Below are 23,407 nucleotides of genomic sequence, written 5' to 3'. Positions count from 1 at the left end.
TTTTTTGGTTTTTCTCCGGTACCGGGAACTGAACTCATGACCTTGCGCTTGCCAGGCAGGCGCTTTTGCCGCTGAGCTAAATCCCCAGCCCCAACAAGCCAGTATTAATACCCAAGGTCCAAACCATTGTGGGCACACAGACCATTACAATGTCACCACAAAACACAGGCTTACTCATTAGGCAGAACTGCACAACTGAGGAAGGCGAACTCCATGATTATTGGCTCTGTTGCTTTAGGCAGAAGCCTATGATAGAGCAGACCCACTCACCTCATGAGCAGGAGCTGAAAAGGACGAAGAAACTGTTACCGCAACCCGCATAAGGACAGGGACCTAAGACCTCTCACTGGCTCTCACCTCTTCAAGTTTCTGCAGCCCCTAATAGCATCCCTTGGGGATCAAGCCTTAAACAGGTGAGCCTTTGGTGGGCATTTACGACCAAACTACAGCAGCTACTTAGACTAAGAACCTGAACAAATATGAAAACAATGTAAAATGTACTGGTAAGACCAACAACAACACTGGTCCCATTGGTAAAAGAGGATTTCCAGAGGCATCAACTCTGCATTCCACTAATCTTTAGTTGTCCCTGAATGCGTAGCAAAGTAGACACTCAGCAAATGTGTATTCAAAAAAATCAGACTCCCTCCATTTCTTGGAGGAGACCAGGCGTGCTGTCCCATTCCCCGTTATATAAGAAGGCAGAAGGAAATGGCTCTGTTACTCTCAGTATCAAATCTGGTGCTAGTTCAGGTTCTATGCTCAAATACCAGAATATGGAGCAGGACAAGACTAAGGTCCAGTGAGTGGTCTCCTTGGGGTGCTCATACCTTCTTTGGTTCCAGATCTATAGATGTGATCCCAGGAGCTGTCTTCCATTTATGACTGCAACCAGTCCGTGAAGGCTGTTTGTATGTAGAAAGAAAGGGCAGGGAGAGGGAGGGAGGAAGGGAGGGAGGAATGAAGGAAGGAAGGAAGGAAGGAAGGAAGGAAGGAAGGAAGGAAGGAAGGAAGGAAGGAAAGAATCAAACTTCTGGGTATGTGTGTGTGTCCAACAGATGTGCCTCCTGGCCTATGTAGCCATGTTTTAGAGAATGCTAGCTGCTTTTGTCAGCAGGGAAAATATTATTTTTAACTAGGATCTAAAAACAATCTGTGTTAGGGATGCTTCTCATAGCTAGAAGATAAAAAGAGAGTAGTCAATAAATGATTAAAAGAAAATTGGTAGTGGCTCCACCCTCTCCCAGGATGTACCTTGTCCTGACCAGTAAATGTGCTTAATCAAAAGCACCCTTTCCCCTCTATTGTCAGATTCCCAGATCCAGGAGTTTACATAGTTAAGTGAGTACCAGCTTGCAAATAACTTTCACAGCTCACTCTTGGTTCTGAGGGTCATAGTAGCCAGTGGTGCCATTCATTTAAGCTATAATATCATGAGTCTTCCTGGTTGAGACATTTTGAAGGTAAAAGAATTATCATGAGGAATCACAGCCTTTGAGGACTAAGGTTTATGAACCCATTTCCCTCAAAGGAAAATGGAGTCATACTGTCCTTACAGATTTCTCCATTTCTGTGAGGTACAAACTCAATTCACAGGCAGCCAGAGGGATATGACTCTTCCAAGCCTTGTCACCATGCAGATTGATGGTCCGGAGACTGGGCTTTGGTGAATTCAAGACCCAGAACATTCATGAATCTTCCCTCCCCGTCAGAGGGGTTGCCTTCTCCCTTGAATTCAGAAGGAGAGAGTTCCTGCAAGATAAATAGATGCACACCCTCTGTGCAATATTTTATACAGGTACATGATTTGGGAAATTAGGTCAGAGGAGGGAGGGAAAATGGTGATTCATTACCAGGACTGAATAGAGGCAGGATTACCTCATCAGAAATTCAAAGGTAATCAGTTTTTCCCAATTGTCATGATAATGAATCACCATTGCTAATAAATTGGGAAGTCAGTTACACCTTTGAGTAGCTGGATAAACCAGAGTTGCCTGGCATCTGTCTTCATTAGAAAAGAGCCAATGAAATGTGGATGGAAGAGGGTGCTAGATGAGCCCCATTCCCTTCCTCACCTGAAGGTGAAGACACTGGACTTTCTCCTTAGCATCATCATGTCAAGTCACCCAAAGCCAAACTCACCCAAACACAATTTTAAAGCTGAAGTCACCCATCCCAGATTGGGTACAGCACCCTGATGGAAAATCAAAGACAGCAGCAATTTATTTATTTAATGAAGGAACAATGGCAGGAAATAATTTCTGAACATCACTCAGCACAGGCAGAGGTCTTTATTACAATAGATTTTTCTCCCCGCCCCCAAGCAAATAGAAACCAGAAATGGAGTCCACCCTCCTCCCCCACTTCCTCCACCTCTCTGAGTCCCGATGGTTTGGTCTCCGGGCCAGTCACATCAGAAAATCCAAGCCCAGTGGTTGAAAAAAAGCAGTCAGGTTCAGAGCTTACTGTGGCATTTTATGACTCAATGAGGCAGCAGTCGGACCTCCAGCTCCAGGGGATAAATCAGCTCAAGCTCCATCTGCCTTCGGGACAGACAAATCTTTGGTCATGGAGTCGTCAATAATCCAAACATAACTTGGAATGTGGTTATAACTCTTTATTACTTTTAGGACCTCCAGAAAAAAAAACTGAGACGAATGCTGATCTATCTGATATGATAATGGCATTTGACAAGTTCCTATTTATTCAAGGGGTGGGGGATAAAAATGTTTGTGTCTGATCATTGTGTCAAAATCCTGCAAGTCATTTTCATTTCTCTCTCTTGGACAAGATTTAAAAGCAAACCCCGATGCATTCTGTCATATGATCCTGGTGCTGAGAGTTCGAAACATTTCAACAGTAATTTAATACAGGGGATTTGAGAAACATGCGTATGAGAGAGGAGAGAGAGTATGAGAGAGGAAGAGAGACAGACAGAGATAGAAACAGAAAAAAATGAGCCCTAGATGACGAGGAGATTGCCTGATAGGAGACAAGATGAATAGCAAACCTGTTACTGCTGAGTGTCTCATTTCCCCCTGGGGAGGAGAGCTGTGTTTGACATCTTCCACAACCTCACAGCATAGGAGGAGGAGGCCAGTTGGAGAGCCCACATCCCAGCCCCGCCCTGGCTACTGCCCCCCCACAGGCACACCACAGGGATGGGCTCTCACAAGTCTCCCCTGCTGGGAAAGACTCAAGGTAAATTCATTACTTATTCAGGTGCCAATCCTCAACCACAGGTCAGGAAGGTACAGTTTCAGATCTCCATGGCAACTGGGATGCTAGCTCTCTCCCCTAACCTTTCCCCTAGAGCAACAGCATGTACATTCGTACAGATGTCTTCCTCCTTCCCCTTTCCAGTCCACTGCCCATCCCACTTCCTCCCTGTGCTCTTCCCTCCCTTCTACTACCCCACATCCAAACCTGAGAGTGGGTGGGAGGCTGTGTAGGGTAACAAACTATTCCAGCTCCTTTCTTTCACCCTACAGCAGCTCCCACCAGAGCCCTATGTGCAGCTTATGAGTTATGTTTTCGAAAGAGAGAACAGAGGCAGAGATTAAGTGGCCAGGCCTTCAGGCAGCAAGAAGCCCATCCTCCAAAAGAACCACACTTGGGCCAAGGGGAAAAGCTTACATCCATCTTAGGTCTCTAAGTCAAAAGAAATAAAACTTCAATCAACTATTCTTCCTTCTATCTCTCTGTCAGAAGGCATTGAGCCTATCTAAGGAGACTGCAATTTATCTGAGAGTTATAACACATGGGCAGGTGTGTACACATGTGCACGCGCACGTGCACACGCACGCGCACGCACACACACACACTCAAGGCTTGGGCACCTTTTCTCTTTCCCTGTGTTTCTGTTTCACATCTGAAAATGATCCCTATTGTCTAACCTGCTGCCAGACATTATTCCATTCACCCTTGTTTTGTCTCTAGTGAGAACCATGACTAGGCATTTTGCAAAAATGTGTTTCTGGGGTGTGACTGGAGTGGGATGTGGGATTTTAACACAGGAAATGCTGATTCCTATTGCAGAGACAGGACTCAGAACATACCCCTGTGGACCCCTATAGTAAACCTACTCCCCTTACACATCAAAACCATTCTGTGTGGGGAAATGCTTACCCAAGCCTCTATTTTCTCTTCTTTAGGAGGTCCTCACAAACATTCACCAGTTCAACTTAACTAATGATTTTATTTTGAAATGCAGGGCATTCTTTTTGGGCTCTCTGCACCCCTTCCTTTTTCCCACACATTTCCTAGGGTTCCTAAGGAAGAGCACGACTGAGGTCCTATGTTTCCTTCAAAAGCACAGCCCCAGTGACTTTAATTTCCTCCAACTAGACCCTTCTTTTGAAAGTTTACTATCTCCCAATAACAGTGTAAGCTGTGGACCAAACCTTTAACACACGAGTCTTTTGAGGACACTACCAAACCATAGTTTTTCTTAAGGCATCATCTTCTCCTGGCTGGTGGATCATGATGAGGGGCCCACTCCAGGTTCCAGGAAAGTCTGGAGCACATGATCCAGTCTTACATAGACTGATGTACTCCATTGCCTTGTGGTGATCAATACAGGGATGAGTTTGAGGCTAAAAAGAGGTAAAGGCTGGCGCTCTGGCAGCTGTCTCTGAAGTTGAGGGAGAGCCCAGCCTGAGTGAGGATGAAACAACATAGCCAAGAGAGGAACTAAGAGATGGGTGTGAGAAAGTCAGGTTCTGGTGACACTATTTGAGGCCCATTTGCAGTATTATGGTTTGGTCATGTCCCCAAAAGTCTCGTGTGCTAAGGTTTGGTCCACAGTTTACACTGTTATTGGGAGATAGTAAACCTACAAGAGCAGGGCCTAGTTTGAGGAAGTTAAGTCACTGCGGCTGTGCCTTTGAAGGGAACATAGGACCTCAGTTGCTCTCTTCCCCCTCACTCTCTCCCCTCTCTTTTCTCCTCTCTCTCTCTCTCTCTCTCTCTCTCTCTCTCTCTCTCTCTCTCTCTGTGTCTCTCTCTCTTTCCTCTCTCAGCCACCATGAAATAAGCAACATCCTCCATCATGTACTTCTGCCAGGATGTACTGTTCTGCAATAAGACCAAGTTACCATGGACCAAGCACTCTGAAATAGTGAATCAAAATAAAATGTCCTTTGAAGTTGATTATCTCAGTTATTTTGTTTCAATCACGTATAATTGACTAACATGCAGCAACTACAGCAGCTCTCTATTCTTCAAGTATGTGAGCTATTTCTGGGCACAGTGGATTGTACCTGTAATCCTAGTACCCTGGAGATTGAGGCAGGTGAATCATAATGTCAAAGCTAGGCTGTGCTACACAGCAAGATTTGTCAAGAAAAAAACTAAATAATAGAAAAGAAGAAAAAAGATGTAAACCAATAAATTCCTTTTCGACTTGAGCCTCACAGAGTTAGACTTTCTGTTCCGGACATAAAATTCTCAACCACACACAGCATATAGCTACAGAAGAGTTACCACATCATAGGTACCATCCTGGAATAAGCCCAGGCTCCTCTCAAAGTTCCCATCTACTCTGGCATCTTTCTATGGGACCCCAGAGGACATCTTCAGTGTCTTTGTGTTACCACTTAACCCCACTCACCCTGCACCTCCACCTTCAATCCCTCAAGCTTGCCAACTTGAATGTGCCCTTGTTCATGGCCTATTCTGTCCTCTCTACAGCACCCAGAGGATTGGGACTACTGCACTTACCCCTATCTACCAGTGAGAGAAATGCCTCCTCCTCTATCATCTACATTTCTGGGAAGGTACCTCAGCAAAATTGCATGAACTCTTAGTGCTTAGCAGTTCTACCTGCCACATTTTTCATCCTGTGGCTATATCATTCCATATAGGGAATGGCATCCATTCCCTCATGGCTAAGCCAATTTCAAACTGTAAGTGTAGATCAAAACTGTATTCTAGAACTACAGCTCATCCCAGTGTAAGAAGGTAGCAAAGTCTCTCAAGGTTATGGAGATCTTGGCCAGACCCTGTGAAATTTTAGCAGCTTAAGCTGAAGTTCTCTGTATATAATTTTGTGGTAATTTATGTCAAAGTAGTAGTAGTAGTGTTTTGATAAAAAGCCATAGCAGAAAATCAAAAATAGTGAAAATTATACACATTTATTTTGTTTACTGAAAACTAAGCTGAAGATAGTTATTACTAGATATTAACAATTCACACTGTGTTCCAGCTTGGGGAACCCCAGTGTCTGCAGAAGCACTCTTAGAAATTTCTGCCTTAGACTAGAGAGGAGCTAGAGGTTCACTCAAATAGTATAACATGAACAATTAAGTCAAAAAGAAAGTTGCAGAGCTGAATGATACAGAGCCTAATGTCACATTTATGAGAGAAAAGCTCTGCATGTATGAATATGTGCATGAGCTTAGAAAAAGATATGAAAGGTACACACCAAACAATAACACTCCCTTCAAGGTGGTCCAACTTTGTTATTTTGTACTTACTCTTTTTAAAATATTGCTCTACTTTGTTTTGTGTGGTTTAATTCCATAAGAAAAGTGTTCCTTTTGTAAAGGTTTAAGAAAGCAGCAACATAGAAAAGTATAAATGTACAGACCAACGGGTTAAAACAACCAATTAAACTTGTAAGAGAATATTCTTTAAATAAGAAAACCTTTAAATTGATGGAACAGGTACAAGGAACCACATAGCACAGTGCTCAGCTGTCTTAGCTACACTTTTTTGTTTCTGGGACAAAATACTAACATCCAAGGTTAAAGGAGGAAAGGTTTATTTTATTTCATGGTTTGTAGAGGTTTCAGTCCATAGTCAGCTGGTTCCAAGGTAGGCAGCATGGCAGAGAAGTTTCATAGAGGAGAAACAGTAAATAGTATGGCAGGTAGAAGGAAGCAAAGCAGCATCACGAGCAGTAGCAAACTTGCCTTCTTTCTGTCCTTTTATATTCCATCCAGGCTACAAGTCCAATGCTTGGTGCCACCTACACCCAGGATAGGGCTCCCATTATCCAAAACCTTAATCCACATTCACATGGCCTAATCCAGCCACCTTCAAAATTCCTTACCTATGCAAAAAGCTTTATGAGGACATCTAAATACAGCCATAACATTCCAACACTGGCCCCCAAAAGATTCATGCCCATCCCTTTTTGAAAAACCATTAACCCATCTCTGAGTTGCCAAAGTCCCAACAGTTGCAGCATTACTAAAAAGTCCAAGACCAAAGTCTCCTCTGAGATATAAGTCAAGTTTATCTGCAAGCCCTTGGGCAAATGAAGAACAGTTTAACACTTTAATATACAATGGCACAAGATAAACATATCCATGCTTAAAATACATTAGAGGAATAGAAAGGAATAGGACTCAAGCAACATCAAAATCCAGCAAGGCAAACAAGTCCTATAATTCCATGTCCAACATCCAGGGCAATCTGGGGGAAGATGTGAACTCCAAAAGGCTTGCACAGTTCCACCCCTACAGCAAGGTGAGTGATTGCAGTACTCATGACTTCTTTCATGGGCTGACTTTGCTTACTCTTGGAGCTTTCCTCAGACAATCCACAACCTGGTTTCTCCAACATTCTTCGGTCTCCACTTCACCTTCAGCTTCACACTAACAGCATCTCACACTGCCTACTCAGGGGCACCTATCTGGCCTCCCAAGCCTTCTCCTGAAATCTGGATAGAAGTATTCCTGACCCCACAACTCTTGCATTCTGTGTGCAATTAAAACCAGTACCACATGGATGAGGTCAAGTTTTGCTGTGAGCTGGAGCAGTAGGCAGGCTTTCTCCTCTCTTGGATGTAGGGATCAACTGCCTGGATTACTGAGTTCTGTCAACCCAATCTCAAGGAACAAATTCTGTAGGCCACCATGATTCTAGAACATGTTGCTATGAGGCTCTCTTCTAAAGCAAACTCTTTCATCTTTGCAGTTTTGAAGCTGCACAGAGTGGAGTCCTGCTGGTTCCTGTGATGTCCTCAGGTCATCCCTTCTATTATCTTGTTCCTTTTCAGCAACCAAGTTCTCCTCTGCTCCATCTTTACAGGCTGCAACTTTACTGGACTTTCCTTTCTGGCCAAACTCAAAATGTTTAAAATCATTCTTCTGGTTTACTGGACCTTCCTTTCTGGCCAAGCTCAAAATGTTTAAATCATTCTTCTGGGCTCTTTGCTTTTGATTCTCAACATAGGTGTGGCTGAGATCTCCCCAGCAGTAGCCATGCGACCGCCTCAACATTAGACTGCCTTGAAATATTTTCCACCAGGTATTTTCCAATACCTTAATCTCAGTCTCAGGCAAAATCTTTGGACATGAACAAAATGCAGACAGATTTTCTGCCAAAGCATAAAATGGTCTGGAATTCAACATCCAATGCAGTCTCTGTTCCTAACTAAAACCTTCTGTTGTAGTCTGAGTTTACAAGGGAAACAGTTTAATACAGGACACATAATTTATAGGATTATTTTATAATAGTCATTCAAAGAGTCAAATGCAAAAGAGTGTGGGAAATCTGTCCACACCTAGAGACCCAAAGAATCCAGCTGAGGGCCTAGATCCCACAGCAATGTCCTGCACAAATCTAACTGGAGGCCCAAAGCCCAAGACAATGTCTCATGCAAGTCTGTATAAAGTACCTTCACTGGCATGGACGATATGTTGTCTACACCACTGGGATGAAGGATCTGTATCTGCAGGCTGAAGGATTAGCACTTGAGCCAGGCAGTGAAACTCAAGATAAGGACCATAACTACCCCAAAATGAACCACAGCCATCCTCAGCACCAGCAAGATCCTGAGATCCTCTGATGATGATAATACCTGAGTTCATATCAGGAAAGCCAACATGACAAGCTTCTCCAGGAGAATCAACAGCCCACCCTCTTCCCTCCAGTTCTCTTTTTATGCTGTTGGCAACAATCCGTAGGTGGGTCCTCCACACCCGGCACCATGCTAATTCAGTTCAGGTGGGTGTTGCAAGTTGACCACCACCGCAGTTGTCAATCTGTACTGTCTTGTACTCAGTTGTCAATCCACCACATCTCTTGAGCCCGGTCTTTACTGGATTTATTTCTATCAAGATTTTTGGTCTTCTAAAATTTGACCAGAATCTCCTGTTATGTTTAGTTTACAGCATTCTAGGGCTGTTTTTTGAGCCACCATCTTGAAACTCTTCCATCAAGACAGTTCCAAAGGCTCTTGAATGGCATGACCACATACAGTCAAAGCAATGACCCCACTTCTCTGGCACAAATACCTGTCTAAATTAACTTTTTTTTCATTGCTGAAACAAAACACCCAATACCCAAAGTTGAAGAAGGAAGGTTTATGTCATCTCATAGTTTATAGAAGTTTCAGTCCATTGTCAGCTTACTCCAAGTTAGGGCAGCATGGCAGAGGGACATCAATGAGGAGAAACAGTTGATAATGTGGTAGGCAATAGGCAGCAAACCATCAAACGGCAGTAGCAGCAGCAAGCCTGCCCTCCCTCTCTTCCTTTATACTTCATCCAGGCTACAATCCCACTGGCTGATGCCACCCATACCCAGGGTAAGGCTTCCATTATGCATACCCCTTATCCCAGTGTCACACCATTAACCCCTATTCACATACCCTAATCGCCCTTCTTCAAAGCTCCTCATCTGTGATCACATAAGGTTTTGGGGAGAAATCTCAATATAAACCATAGCATCAGCCAATAGCATTAGTCTCCTTCTTGTTCTCTGCCATTATCATGGTGCAAATAATATCCCAGTCCATCTGGTTGCCTCTGGCTTCATCAGGTTATTGTGTTTTTCTCCTGACCAGAATCTTATTTTGGAAAACCCAAAGCAGAGGGTCAAGAGATTATAGCAGCTCCCAGAGACAGGTTTGTGAGCCAGAGTACAAGACAGTACAGGATCTAAGAAGAAGAGCCACACTCCAGAGAACTACCGTGACTCCAGCTACCAGCAGGTTCTTCCTAACAACAAGTCCTCAGATAGTAGAAACCCGAACTGAGGTCTGGATAAAGCCCATACACTCCAAGGACACCTCTTAACAAAAGATCATCAGAACCCCAGGTGTTGGGATTACAAGTGACTTTTTTATTCCTTTAGGTTTGTGTACACTTTCCAAGTTTTTGCCTGCTTTGTTTGTGTAATAAGAAAGCGCTTTTCTAGACTGGTGGTAAGGGGTGATAGATTTTTGTTAAAAAATATTGCACCTATCCTTAACAACCTTGAGTGGAAGTTTTCATTCTCTCTCGCTTACTCTTTGAACTTAACATTTCTCCAGACTCTAGGTCCTCCAGGGTAGAAACTGAGCATCTTCATTCAACAAACTTTTGTTAAACCTAGCCATGTGCTGGAACTTCTGACTTCAGCTCAAAATGTACAGTTGCATTCCAGTAGCCTGCAGATCCCCCCACACACACATGCACACACGCAAGACTATCCCATGGGAGTCCCTGGACAGCAGAGTCCAAATCCAGCCTTTTTCTGAACCCTGGTCCTGGGAGTAATCACTATATGCCTCACAAAATCAATGAGTGAGGAAGTATAAGTAAATAAATTATAAGTACACAAAATTCCCCACAATTTTAAGAGCACTTATTGGGGTGGGGTGAGGTAGGGGATGAAAAAATGTGACTGTTTATGGAAGAAAGGCACATTTTTTTCTAGATAGTACCTGGAAATGATTTTATACTTCATTTCTCTCATTTCTTACCTTAATCATTCACCCCCTCCATGGTGAAACCAAATGGCAGAAAATCTTGTTCCACTCACAGATATATCTCCAATTCTGAAACACCCTGGAATTCTGGGCCATCAGATGGGTTTGTATCTTCAGGGTGTAAGAGCTGACAATGCTCTGATGACACTGATTTCCTTGCTGTGGTTAAGTGCCAGATGCCTAGAAAGGGAATGAAGAAGCTGGTAGTGTGCATATTTTGGCTAATATATGAGGCCAGAGTACTTTGCTAGTACTATATCTCAAGGAAATCATCATAGAGCCTAGATCAAATGTTACCTCTTACTGTAAACTTTGTTCCCACCGAGGGGGAAACATTAAGACACAGCTTGATTACTGAGATAATGATTGGCATCACCTCCACTTCTTGAAAGGCTGTGGATAAGGTCAACAAGAAAAAGTAGAGGGCTGATAATTACAGATTGCATTTCTCCACAAAGCACAGGGAAATGATATTGTTAGTTGACACAGTGCAATGGCTAAAACCTCCATGATGAGCGTCACTATACTTAACCTTCAGACGAAACTTCCTGAAAGCAGGAACGACCCTTCATCATGAAAGCTCCTCTTTCAGGTGACCTGTGATGTCAGGTGGGTAGAGTATAATTTGGAAAGCGGCAATCTAGAATATGGAGAATGAAAAGAGAAGTCCATGTGTCATAGTAATAGCACTATCTGGATTTGGGTCTCAGCCTTGATATCTACAAACTGTGAGGTCATGGATAGTGATGAAATCTTTCTAAGCTTTAGGATTATCAGCTACAGAATATAATTGAGGTGGTCTACTAGTCCCCTTCTCAGCCCTTCTTTTCTTTACCCAAATACTTTACTCCAAACACCACTAAGTGGATTTGAACAAAGCCTCTCTTAAGTTGAATAATAGCCTGTCCCAACAGATGTCCACACCCTAATCCCCAAAACTTTTAGATATGTGACTGTATTTCATGCACAAAGGACTCTGAACATGTGATTGAGTTTAAAACCATGAAATGGGGAGATTATGGTGAATTACTTGAGTGGGCCCAATGTAATTACAAGAGGCCTTACAAGAGGGAGGCAAGATAGCCACACTGAGAGAAAGATGTGGGGACAGAAGTAGAGGTCAGAAAAAAGGAAAAGCACTACACTGCTAGCTTTGAAAATGGAGAAAGGAACTATGAATCAAGGAGTGGCATGGCATCTAGATGCTAGACAAGATGAGAAACGGAATCTCCCCAGATCCTCCAAAAGGAATGTAACTCTGTGGACCCATTTTTGACTTCAAGATCATAAAATAATAAATTTGTGTTTCTGTAAGTCACTAAGCTTCTGGTAATTTGTTACAAGAGTGTGTTAGTCAGTGTTACGGTTTGTATCTAAATGTCGCCCCCAAACCTCCTGGATTAGGGTGTGTGAATGTAGATTAAGTGTGTGCTACTGGAATTAAGGGTGTAGATAATGAAAGCCCTGCCTGAATGGAATATAAAAGGAGAAAGAGAAGAAAAACTGCTGCTGCTGCTGTTGCTTGCTGCCTTCTGCCTACTCTGCTACAGCATGATCTCTTTCTCCTCTGTCATGTTCCTCTGCCATGTAACCCTACTTGGAACCAGCTAAATATGGACTGAAACTTCTACAAACTATGATCTAAATAAACCTTTCCTCCATTAACTTGTAAGTGTTGGGTATTTGTCTCAGCAACAAGAAAAGTAAGACATACTTTGGTACCAGAGAAATTGGGCCATTGCTGTGAGGCTACCTGGCAATGTGGTTCAGAAGGATTTGGAACTGGCTTGTGGAAAGAGTTTGAGAAGTTTTGGAGATGCTGACTGAAGAAGAAACCTTGGAGTTCTATAAGCTGAGTTTGATGCATAAAAAGATGTGCATGAGTCTTTTGGGGTCTAAAGGTGGAATATTATGACTTATATCCAGAAACTTCATGTGGCCTTTGATGGGGAGTTTCAGAGATAGTTGGTTTAGGCTGAGTGAATGTGGATTAAGAGTGTGATACTGGAAATAAGGGTGTGGATAATGGAAGCCTTACCCTGGGTGTTGGTGTCACCAACCAACAGGCTTACAGCCTGGGCGGAATATAAAAAGAGAGGGGAAAGGCAGGCTGCTGCTGCTGCTGTTGCTGCTGCTGCTTGCAGCTTGCTGCCTTCTGCCTATCCTGCCAAGTCATGGAATGTTTCTCCTCTGTGATTCCCTTCTGCCATGTTGCCATTTTGGAACCAGCTGACTATGGACTGAAACATCTACAAACTTATGGATGTTGAGTATTTTGTCTCAGCAACGAACAAAGTAACTAAGGCAGTCAACTTTCTGTTGCTATAACCAGTGCCTTAGATAATCTACTTACAAAGAGAAAAGGTTTATTTTGGATCCCAGTTTTAGAGGTTTAACCCTGTGTTGGACAGACTCATTATCTTTGTGTGTGGCAGGCTGGTACATCATGGCAGGAAGCATGTAGCGAGCAAAGCCTTTTTACCTCATGGCTGGAATAAGAGAGAGAAGAAGATGGTGTCAGAGTCCCACTGCCTCTTCAAGCATATGACCCTAATCACAAGAATATTTCCCACTAGGCTTCATCTTTTAAGATTCCACCACCTCCCAGTAGCACCACGGGCAGGGGACAAAGGCTTTAACACAAGGGTTATTGGGGTGGGGGGAGCATTTTGACAAACCACAGCAAACAACAGTACAAAATTAATTCAGTGTTCATGAGGATAGGGCTTGAGCTGTGTAAAGAGGACATTTTCATGGATGGGGAGATAGCTTTAATGGCCCTGTGAAGTGTTGGTGTCTGAGGGCTGAGGACAATCTCTGTGCAAGCCAGTGCACCGTGCAGGTGCCACAGCCCAAGTACAGCTATGGGAATGTTCACACCAAGGGCCAGGAGAAGCAGGAACAGGAGATTGATTACATAAAGAGATATTTATCGAAAATTTTAAGAATAGGGGCTGGGGATTTAGCTCAGCGGCAAAGCGCCTGCCTGGCAAGTGCAAGGTCGTGAGTTTGGTTCCCGGTACCGGAGAAAAACCAAAAAAAAAAAGAAAATTTTAAGAATAATAGATTTCTTACTCTCAGAGAAGATATACATCGAAATTTGTCTGTAATATATATAAAAGAACACAAAAATAAACATATTTTCAAGTTCTGTCCATTGAGACAGCTCAAGAAAACTGACACCATAACAAGCATACTCAGACACCCCATTTTGCTTCTAAGTGTCTGTTAAAAACTCTCTATTAAAAAGCAGCAAGGCTCCTTAGACAAATGACTAATTTCAGAGCTGGGAAGAAAAGATCAAAATGAGCCTGGCCTTTCCTACCAAAAGTAAAGAATTGCTCAAAGATTGAGGGAGTCTGCTATGGTCTGAATTTGTCCCCCAAAATTCATATATTGAAAACTAATCTCCCTTGTGGCAGTATTAAAAGGTTGGGCCTCTGGGAGGTGACTGGATCCCCTCATAAAAGAAGCCTAAGGGAATTCTTTGGTCCTCCCACCATGTGAAGACAGAGAGAAAAAGAGCATCTAGAGGAAAACACAAGACTCCCCTAGACACCAAATCTTCTAGTGCCTTGATCTTGGGCTTCTCAGTCTGCAGACCTGTCAGCAATACATTTCTACTATTTATAAATTACCAAGTCTGAAATATTTTATTATAGGAATTCTAAGGGACTAAGGTAGGATCTGTGTTAGTTTTCTGTACAAAAACTACTGACACAAAATATCTGACACAATATAGAAGGAAGAAAAACTTATTTTGGCTTATGGTTTCAGAGGTTCCAATCCATGGTTACTTGGCCCCCATTGTCTTTGACCTTATGGCAAAGGTGAAAGTACACGGTGGAAGAAACAGCCTCCCAGTGACCTTGCTTACATCCACTAGGCCCTCCTACTAAAAGTTCCACCACCTCCCATTAGTGTTATTAAGTGGGAAAAAAGTCTTCAACACTTGAGACTTTGGGAACATTCAAGGTGCAAACCATATCATAGTCATTGAAGATGTTCCCAATGGCCAATTAGAGTAACTGGAGCAACAAGGAAAACAAAAGATACTAAAAAAGATATTAACATAGTCAATAAAAAGTAGGAACTCTATTTTATAAAATAAACTCTTTATAAAGTAAAAACTCTTTATAAAGTAAACTCTTTGTAAAGTAAGAAATCTCCTTTATAAAAAAGTGAACAAATACATTAAAATTGTATGAGGAATGGAATACATGTATATTCAAAGAAGCTCTTCAAAAATCTGTATTAAACACAAAGAAAAAATGACAAGTGGAGAAGTTTGGCAAACACTATTTCAAGTGACCAAAGTCAACATCACCAGTGATGGTTTTAAATTGTAGCTCTCTGATAGATGTTTTGAAAATTATGCAATACCATATCTATGATAGTCCTGTGGTATAAATGTGAAAGCATTCAAGAAATTCAAATTAAAGACCACTGTACAAAATAAATGAACTGTCTATTTCAAAACTATCAAGACCATGAAAGTCAAAGAGTCAGGAACTGTTCCAGATTACAGCAACTCAAGTGATACAAAGACTACATGCAGCTGTGTTTCTGGGTAGAGTTCTTTTGCCGTGAGGTAACTGTCAAACTAGAATGAGCTCTGAGGGTAAGACAGCCGTCCTAACACAATGTGACTCTCATCTGGACAGCTGTCCCACTTGAAAGGGACTGCTTTCGTACACCTGCCATGCACAACCATTGGCAGGGAGCAGTGTGGCCTCTACACAAATACAATGGAAGATTCCAAAGGGCAGCACCAGGGGCAGCAGGAGATCCAAAGGGCACATTTTCTTAACCTTTACATATCATCATAAAGAATCTTCCTCCTCTCCTATAAAGGACTGGAAGCTTAAAAAGTAATCTCAACATCATGAAATTTATTTTAAAATCTGAAATTAAAAACAAATTTAAAATATATATAGATATATATCATATAAGTATATACATAAATGGTGGATATGTACATATGCCGAAGATAGATACTACAGATAAATCAATTTTATAGAAAAGCTCTATGAATATCATCTAACAGGCACAATAATGGATAAAATAAGCCTTTCTCACCAAAGTTTGGGCCCTTAGGTAAATCCAACTATAATATATTCACTGGAAAAAATAAGATCTTAATCCTATGTTTTTTAAATTAATTGGACCCTTTCTTCAACTCTTTTGTCTTTTCCTCCTACACATGAGGGAACATAATAGCATCTCCAGTTCTTACTGATTCCATTGGTGACTTCAGCTGTCTTCCAAGCTTGTTCTCAGCGCTAAACTCTCCTTCTGGAAAGGTTTTTCTCTGTGACTGAGACCATGTCCGTGGCTCCATGACTGCGACTTTTTCAGGGAGGCATCCATTCTACCTTCAGCCTCCACAAGCTCCTACTTCAACTCTGTATCAACTTTCCAGCCATCCTCCCTCCCTGCAGTCCTATGGTCCCCCCTATCTGTTCTACTTTATAGGCAGGATGTTGCTCTGAAATGCAACCCAGTTATGCCTCCCTCTTACTGAACATTCGTCAGCGACTCCCCAGTGCCTAAGCAGGGGTTCTGAGCGTTGGCTTCAGAAAACAGATGAATCCCATCAGATTGCAATCACAATTTTGTGTCCATGAGGATACATACAGCTTTCTTCAGAAAAAGTCCACAGATTTCATCAAATGTGAGGAGTCAATCAGGAAAGGTCTGAGAAACTCTGGCTTCTCGATTAAATCTATGCTCCTTAGCCAGGGAACCCTAGTCACCTACCACTCCCTTCTTTTGCTCTTATAATTCCAAACTTCTCAAAATTTTCCACTTCTACCATGTTGTTTCGGAGCTCCATGCCTCTGTTCTTGCTGTGCTTTCCATCTGGAATGTCCTTTTCTATTCCTCTCCAAGCTCTCTGTGGCTCAGTGCAGGTAGCTCCTTCCTAGAAGGTATTTCTAGCTCCTTCCTAGAAGAACCCCAGAATAGGCTAAGCACCGCTGCTATACTGCTCTCAAACACCCATGCATGATCCACTCTGGGTATTGCTTTATGCTCCTGTCTCCTTCAAGGTTGTTGTAAGTCCTGGAGCACTGAGACCTCATGCTGTTCAAATCTGCACTGTTCAGACCTCATTATGCAAGGCCAAGCACAAAGCAAGTGCTCAAACTACATCCATGGAACTCAGCAAAACACCAAATAGACACCCACAGGTGCTTCCTTCCATAGCCTTTTACTTGCCTAAGCCAGCCATTCCAAGAGGTTCTTCCCTCCACTGGCACAGGTAAAGGTACCCAGAGTAGATTTTCTCAGAGTCTGAGGCAGACAGCCTGGTTGCACTAGTGACCTTGAATGAATCACCTCACCACCCCAACCCTCTTTTTCTCTACGGTTAGACAAAGCTAATAGTTACAACACTTCCTATTTCACCCTGATAGTGCAGGTAGACAGGATGATGGGTCAAGAAGCTTCAGTGAAGGGGCCTGTGCAGAAATGGAGTATGTGCAGAGAGAAACAGAATAAAGGGCATGAGTGAGTTCAAGACTGGCACTGCAAGGATAATGTCTCTTGATTCATAGGGAACAAAGAAAGTCAAATCTGTAGCTGGGAGGCTCAGCCCTTTGGACACTACACTAAATTCCTCAGTTCTTTTGACCAAGGGGGCAGAGAAAATGTATGGGCCTTGATTTTGTCTTCTTCACCTGGTCTGGGGCAAGGAGGGTTGAGAAAGGAGAAACAGAAGGTGGGACAGAGAGAGGGCTGATAATCAACTAACTGCTAGATAACTGAGACTCTAGCTGAATATGAATCTGACTTTCCACTGGCAGACTGTAATAATACCATCCTGTGGAATGTCCTTGGAGCTCCAATTGCTGTCTTTTGGTTTAGATTAAACCTTGAGATAGCTTGCCAAGTTTGAAACCCGCCCGACCCTCACACAGTGTATGTTTTGAGCTCAACTTGAACTTTATGAGGTGCAAGTTAATTTGCATTTGGCAAAATGCAATTTCCTGTTTCTAAGAAAAAGGAACTTTAAAGATTTATTTAAGAGACGCAAATGGCTTCCTGGACATCAAATAGCTCTTACAAAGCAATATTTTAATACGTTAAGTGTAAATGAATTGAAAACACATGAATCTGATTTCCATTGAACTGCAGATGGGTTTAACAAATAGAGGGGGGAAATGGCTTGGCACCGAGGCGTGGGGGTTTTCTCCTTCCAAAAAGTTTAGGAAAGTAGATCAAGATGTTAGACAAACCCCTCCACACTCCAGGGTTCCACAGCTCGGATTGTGTATCTCCAGGACTCTTGCTCCACAAACAAAGGGAGGGTTCCAAATCATTCCACTGGGCAAAGCCCTCTTACCAGCTTTGCTGTCTGCCTCTGTGTTGCCAAATCCTCTTCCCTCAGAAATGCTAAAGCTAGAGTTTCCTCCTGCCCTCCTCAAAGCCTTGGGCTTCATTGCTGAGACAATGGAAAGCATTCGAGCTCAGCTGGGGACTTCACTGCAATCTCAGGAGCCACACAACGCCCCCCTCAACTGCACTCCACAGCACCTGCACTGCCTTCCTCTAACCCCATCACTCTGGAAGACCGAAGCCTGGCCAGAGCTTGAGGCTTATTGCAGGACAGAGGCCTCCCTCCCTTTCTGCGGGGTTAGTGTGTTTATTACGCGATTGGTAGATGTTACAGGAGCAGGGCAATGCTCTGTAGTCTGGAAAGGCAGCTGCACACCAGTGTTTGGGAGGGCACATCCACCCTCTGGGGAGAGTTGGGAGCTGAGGAGGGGGAACATTTGGCTAATTTGACTTAAATGCATTAAAACTATTCACACTTTCTGACCCAGTAATTCTGTGCTGGGAAAGCTAAGCTAAGCAATTCATCTCAAATGCAGGGGAAGAAAAGGTCCCATAAACAAAAATATACACTAGTTAGATATCCATATAGATATGGAAGGCTGGGGATATAGTTTAGTGAGGTCTTGCCCAACACACAGGAAGCCCTGGGTTCAATCCCAAGTACCACACACACAAAAATATATATATATATATATTTATATACATATATGATGAAAAGAGATATTTCACAGTATTAATAGAAGTTATCTCTATTAATTAATTAAAGATAAATTATTTTCTTTCATTTTTAATTCTTTAAAAATACATACTATATAACATTTACCACCTTGAACCAGTTGAGTATATTAAATTCATTCACAGTGTTGGACAATTATACCACCATCCATCGCCAGAACTTGTTCATCTTCCCAAATGGAAACTGTACCCAACCAGCATCAATTCTTCTTTCTTTCCCTCTCCTGGCCTCTGGAAATGAATATTCTGCTTTCTGTCTGTGAACTTGATTGCTCCAGGTATCCTATAAAAGTGTCTTTTTGTGACTGACCTCTCTCACCTGGCATAATGTCCTCAGGCTTCTGTATTGTAGTGTGTATCAAAATAATATTCCATACCGTGTATTTACCACCATTTTCTTTACCCATTCATCTGTCTCTGAACACTTGAGGTACTACCACCTTTTGACACTACTAAGGACAGGAAGTCATAAATATCTATTCAAGATCCTGCTTTGATTCTTCTGGATACGGTCCCAGAAGTAGAATTGCTGAATCATATGGTAATTTTAAAATTTTTGAAGAAATGCCAACTGTTTTACATGGCAACTGCACCACCTTGCACCCCAAAATAGTGCACAAGAGTTCCAAGTTTTCTGCATCCTGCCAACACCTGCTATTTTCTGACTTTTGATAATAGTTACCCTAACAGCTTGAAGTAGTATCTCATTGTGGTTTTGACTTGCAATTGCTTAGTGATTAGTGACACAGAGCACGTTTTCATGTGTTTACTGGGTATCTAGCTGTGTATCTTCTTTGGAAAATACCTACTCAAGTCCTTTGCCTATGTGCTCATTTAGTTGTTTGTTTCTTGTCATTGTTGAGTTGTAAGTGTTCTCTAATATATTCTGAGTATCCACTCTTTATCAGGTTGATGATTTGCAAATAGATTTTTTTTCATTCCATACATTGTCTTTCACTGTGGTTTGAGTGTCAAAGGACACTCAAAGGTCACTGCACTGGTCAGTCTGCTCTTTGTGGGACAAAATACCCAAGACCTACAATTTAGAGGAGGACAGGTTTAATTTGATTCACAGGTTCACATATGACCTCAGCTGAAAGGCCAAGAAGCTATTGCCTCACAGTTTCAGAGGGCTCAGCTCTTAACCAGCTAGCTCCAAGGCAGAAACACTGTGCTGGAAGGGCATGGTGGATCAAAGCCGCTCACTTCATGGTGGCCAGGAAGCAGAGCATTTGGGAAGGCCTCCAGCAAGACAGCCACCCTCCAAAGGCCTGCCCCAGATGTCCCGCCTCCAGCTGGCCCCCTCCTATCAGCACGCTCAGCTATGAACCTCAGTGGATTAATCCTGATGAACTCAGGATTAGCTTACTCGGGGCCCAAGGGGGCCCTGGGTTGCATACCTATCACCTCAAAGAAAGAAAGCACAAAAAAGAGCAATACTATTTTTGGTCACCTCTCCTGTCTTAAGGGCCTGATTGCCTCAACTTTCTGGAAATAGCAAGGGAAATCTCTTTACCCCTGCCCAGGAGGAAGAAGTTGGGACTTTCTGCACATATTTCCTCAAAGGTGGGTTCTTCTATATATTTTTCCTGCTCATGTGGCTAGCCAGGCACAAGTAGTAAATTCACACAAGAAACACAAGTTTATAGTTCTATTTCTGAAGAAAATTGTGACTGAAAGCTGCTACTGCCTTTCTACAAAAGAGAATTTGCAGACAGTGAGCACTTTACTAAGCACTGCATTTAGTTCAACTCAAGGTAGGAAATTCAGCAAACACTTTCATATGCTAATTTCCAAGATGAAAGAGCAGAGATAAATGACTCTCTGTAGAAAAGAACTGTAACCAAACAGGATCTTAATTCATGGTTTCAGTGCCTTTCCTTTGCCCACTTTGTGCTCTGTTTCCATACCGTAGCCCCCACACAGATATCTGCAGAGTGGCTATGCGTTTGCACATGCGCACTTGGATGTAGGCGACCTCTTGGCGTCACTGGCTGGCTCTAGGCTGCATCTGATGACCGGCCAGCAGGTTTGCTTCAGCAGTGATTTAAAACTGGGGGATACAGGTTATAATCTTGGACCAGGGCAGAGCCCTCGTTCAGCAGTCATCTCATTAAACATTCCTGACAAAGTCAATCGTTTTACTGAGTTTTAGTCTTCAGAGAAGAGTTCTTTTGTCTTCCACTTAAGAAACTATCTAATCATAGCACCTGCCTGGCAAGCATGAGGTCCTGAGTTCGATTCCCGGTCCAACAAAAAGAAAACAAACTAGCTGATTTCTCTCTACTTCATCCAGGTCTTTCTGCTCATGTCTTTCTCCTATCTAACAACATCTATCTCCCACCTCCAGCCCACTTCATTGTTCTTCATGATCCCCATCGTTTCCTGACACTGTATTACACATTTATTTACTTATTTATTTATGTTCTATCTCTCCCATAAAATGCAACTTCAGTGTTGGCAGATCTTTGTCATGTTTATTATCAATTTTCCAGCATGCCTGACACTGCAGGTGTTTAGTAAGTGTTCTGCATGATTTAATGTGTCAATGAGTCATTCAACAAATCCATCAGTAAAATAAGTAGCTTTGACCTCCCCCATGGATGTGTTTTGAAGATAATGAAATTATTTTTGCAAACTTTTAATGTCTTGTCTTTGTAGTCCCTAGTGTCTAACTAAGTACTTCACATTCACTTGGTGATTAATAAATCTGGTGAATGGATGAATAAAGTAATACATGATGTATTTATAGTCACTCAACTTCTAATCATCTATATTAATAAATGGAAAGTGGGCAGTGGATAATTTGAAACAGAAGCTAATCTAAAAATAATCTCCACTGTTTGGAATGCATGCCACACATTCACACCTTGATCTCCCAACATCACCAAGGTAATCTGTGAGCCATCAGCAGCTCAGGCACACTAAGAACCTGATGACTCACCCTGCGGACATTTTAAGTCTCCATGGCCATTTGTTCCCACAAATGTATTCATTTCCTGCTGCCTTTGGAATCATGGCCTGGCCTGAGTTTCTCCATCCCTTCCCTTCAGCTCTGATTTACAGGGCTTTTCCTGAGAGCCAAGAGGCATCCACAGGCAGCCGGAACTAGGGACAGGCTCACAGCACCAAGTTATCCTGGTGGAAAAGGCTGGAGCACCAGATGGGGAGAGGCCAGGAGGTTGACCCCAGCACAGTGTGTTCTCTGTAGAGAATCTGTGGCTTTACCCCGGGACCTCCAAGACCTCCTGCATAGCAGGAAACTAGCAGAAAACTTCCTGGAACCTTTTGCTTTCTCCTCCTGTGACTTGTTATAAGTGTTGCCAAGAGCTATCATTTATTTCTTGATCCTGATTTTGCACTGTTCATGAATTATCTCATTTGAGGCTCAATGTGACCCTGTCAGGTCAGTAGAATATTATCCTCTTATGGATGAAGAAATGAGAATCGAAGATATGATTCCCACCTAAGATTGCACAACCATACAGTGGCCCAAGAGTGGCCTACTGTATTACTTAGCTTTCCCCTTGCTAGAATGAGATACCTGCTATGCACAAATTAAAGGAGGATAGGTTTGTTTTAGCTCACAGATTCAGAAGGTTCAGTTTATGGTTGGCAGGCTCCAAATCAGAAACACCAGGGCAGAAGGGCGTGGTAGAGCAAAGCTACTGATTTCATGAAAGCAGGAAAGCAGAGCAGAAGAAGGACCTGAGAAGAAGGAGCCAGGGACTAGATATAGCCTCCATCCTCACATGCCCATGGTCTACTTCTTCCAAAAAGGCCCTACCTCCAAATGGTTTATTCAAAGGCCCTCACCGTTAGTACTCTCACAATCTAATCTCCTGTCCTGGAATTTTTCAGTCCAGCCAAGTAGATAATCAAGTTAACTACAACATCTTCTTCACTGCTCTTGTCCCTCAAATACTGTCACAAAAAACAAACATTACTTTGAAACAGGTATTTTGCTCAACATACTACACATAGGCTTCTCCTGTAGATGCAACCTGACCTTTTGAACAAGCCAAACTACAGTTTCTTCAAACATTTTGCTAACCTATACTGACCATACTGACCAGGGTAGAATGAGTTCCTTCCCCAAAACTACCCAGAGACCAAGATCATATCCAATCACATCCAGTAGTTTAACTTTGCCAGCTCTGATCACAATTCCTAACACATGATGTTATTTCCAATCTCCCTTGAGGTTTAAAGTTTAAAGTACAGCAGCCACTGTGTAAAATGTTAATGCACTTATTCTAAACAACTAGGATACAGTTTTCCCAAGTGGCCAGCCTTACTTTGGTTTGAAAAACTTTTCATTCTCACATTTAGTGTTTCTCAACTTTCCTTTACATTGACACAATCAATAAATATTTATCCATTGCCTGTTCTGTGTACAGCACTGTTTTAGGCACAGCAGACAGAGCAGTGGATAGAACTGGTAGAGCTCCATCAAAATATATTTATGTACCAGTAGGAAAATACAAAGAATGGAGGGAAGTGTTAAAGTAAATAGGAAATATAGGGCAGGTTAGTTGCAGAGAAAGAAAAAAAGGAAGGAAGGAAGGAAGGAAGGAAGGAAGGAAGGAAGGAAGGAAGGAAGAAAGAAAGAAAGAAAGAAAGAAAGAAAGA

Source organism: Chinchilla lanigera, unplaced genomic scaffold, assembly GCF_000276665.1.
Source record: "Chinchilla lanigera isolate Chin_1 unplaced genomic scaffold, ChiLan1.0 scaffold00058, whole genome shotgun sequence".
NCBI lineage: Eukaryota > Metazoa > Chordata > Mammalia > Rodentia > Chinchillidae > Chinchilla > Chinchilla lanigera.
Note: the sequence above shows the minus strand (reverse complement) of the source record.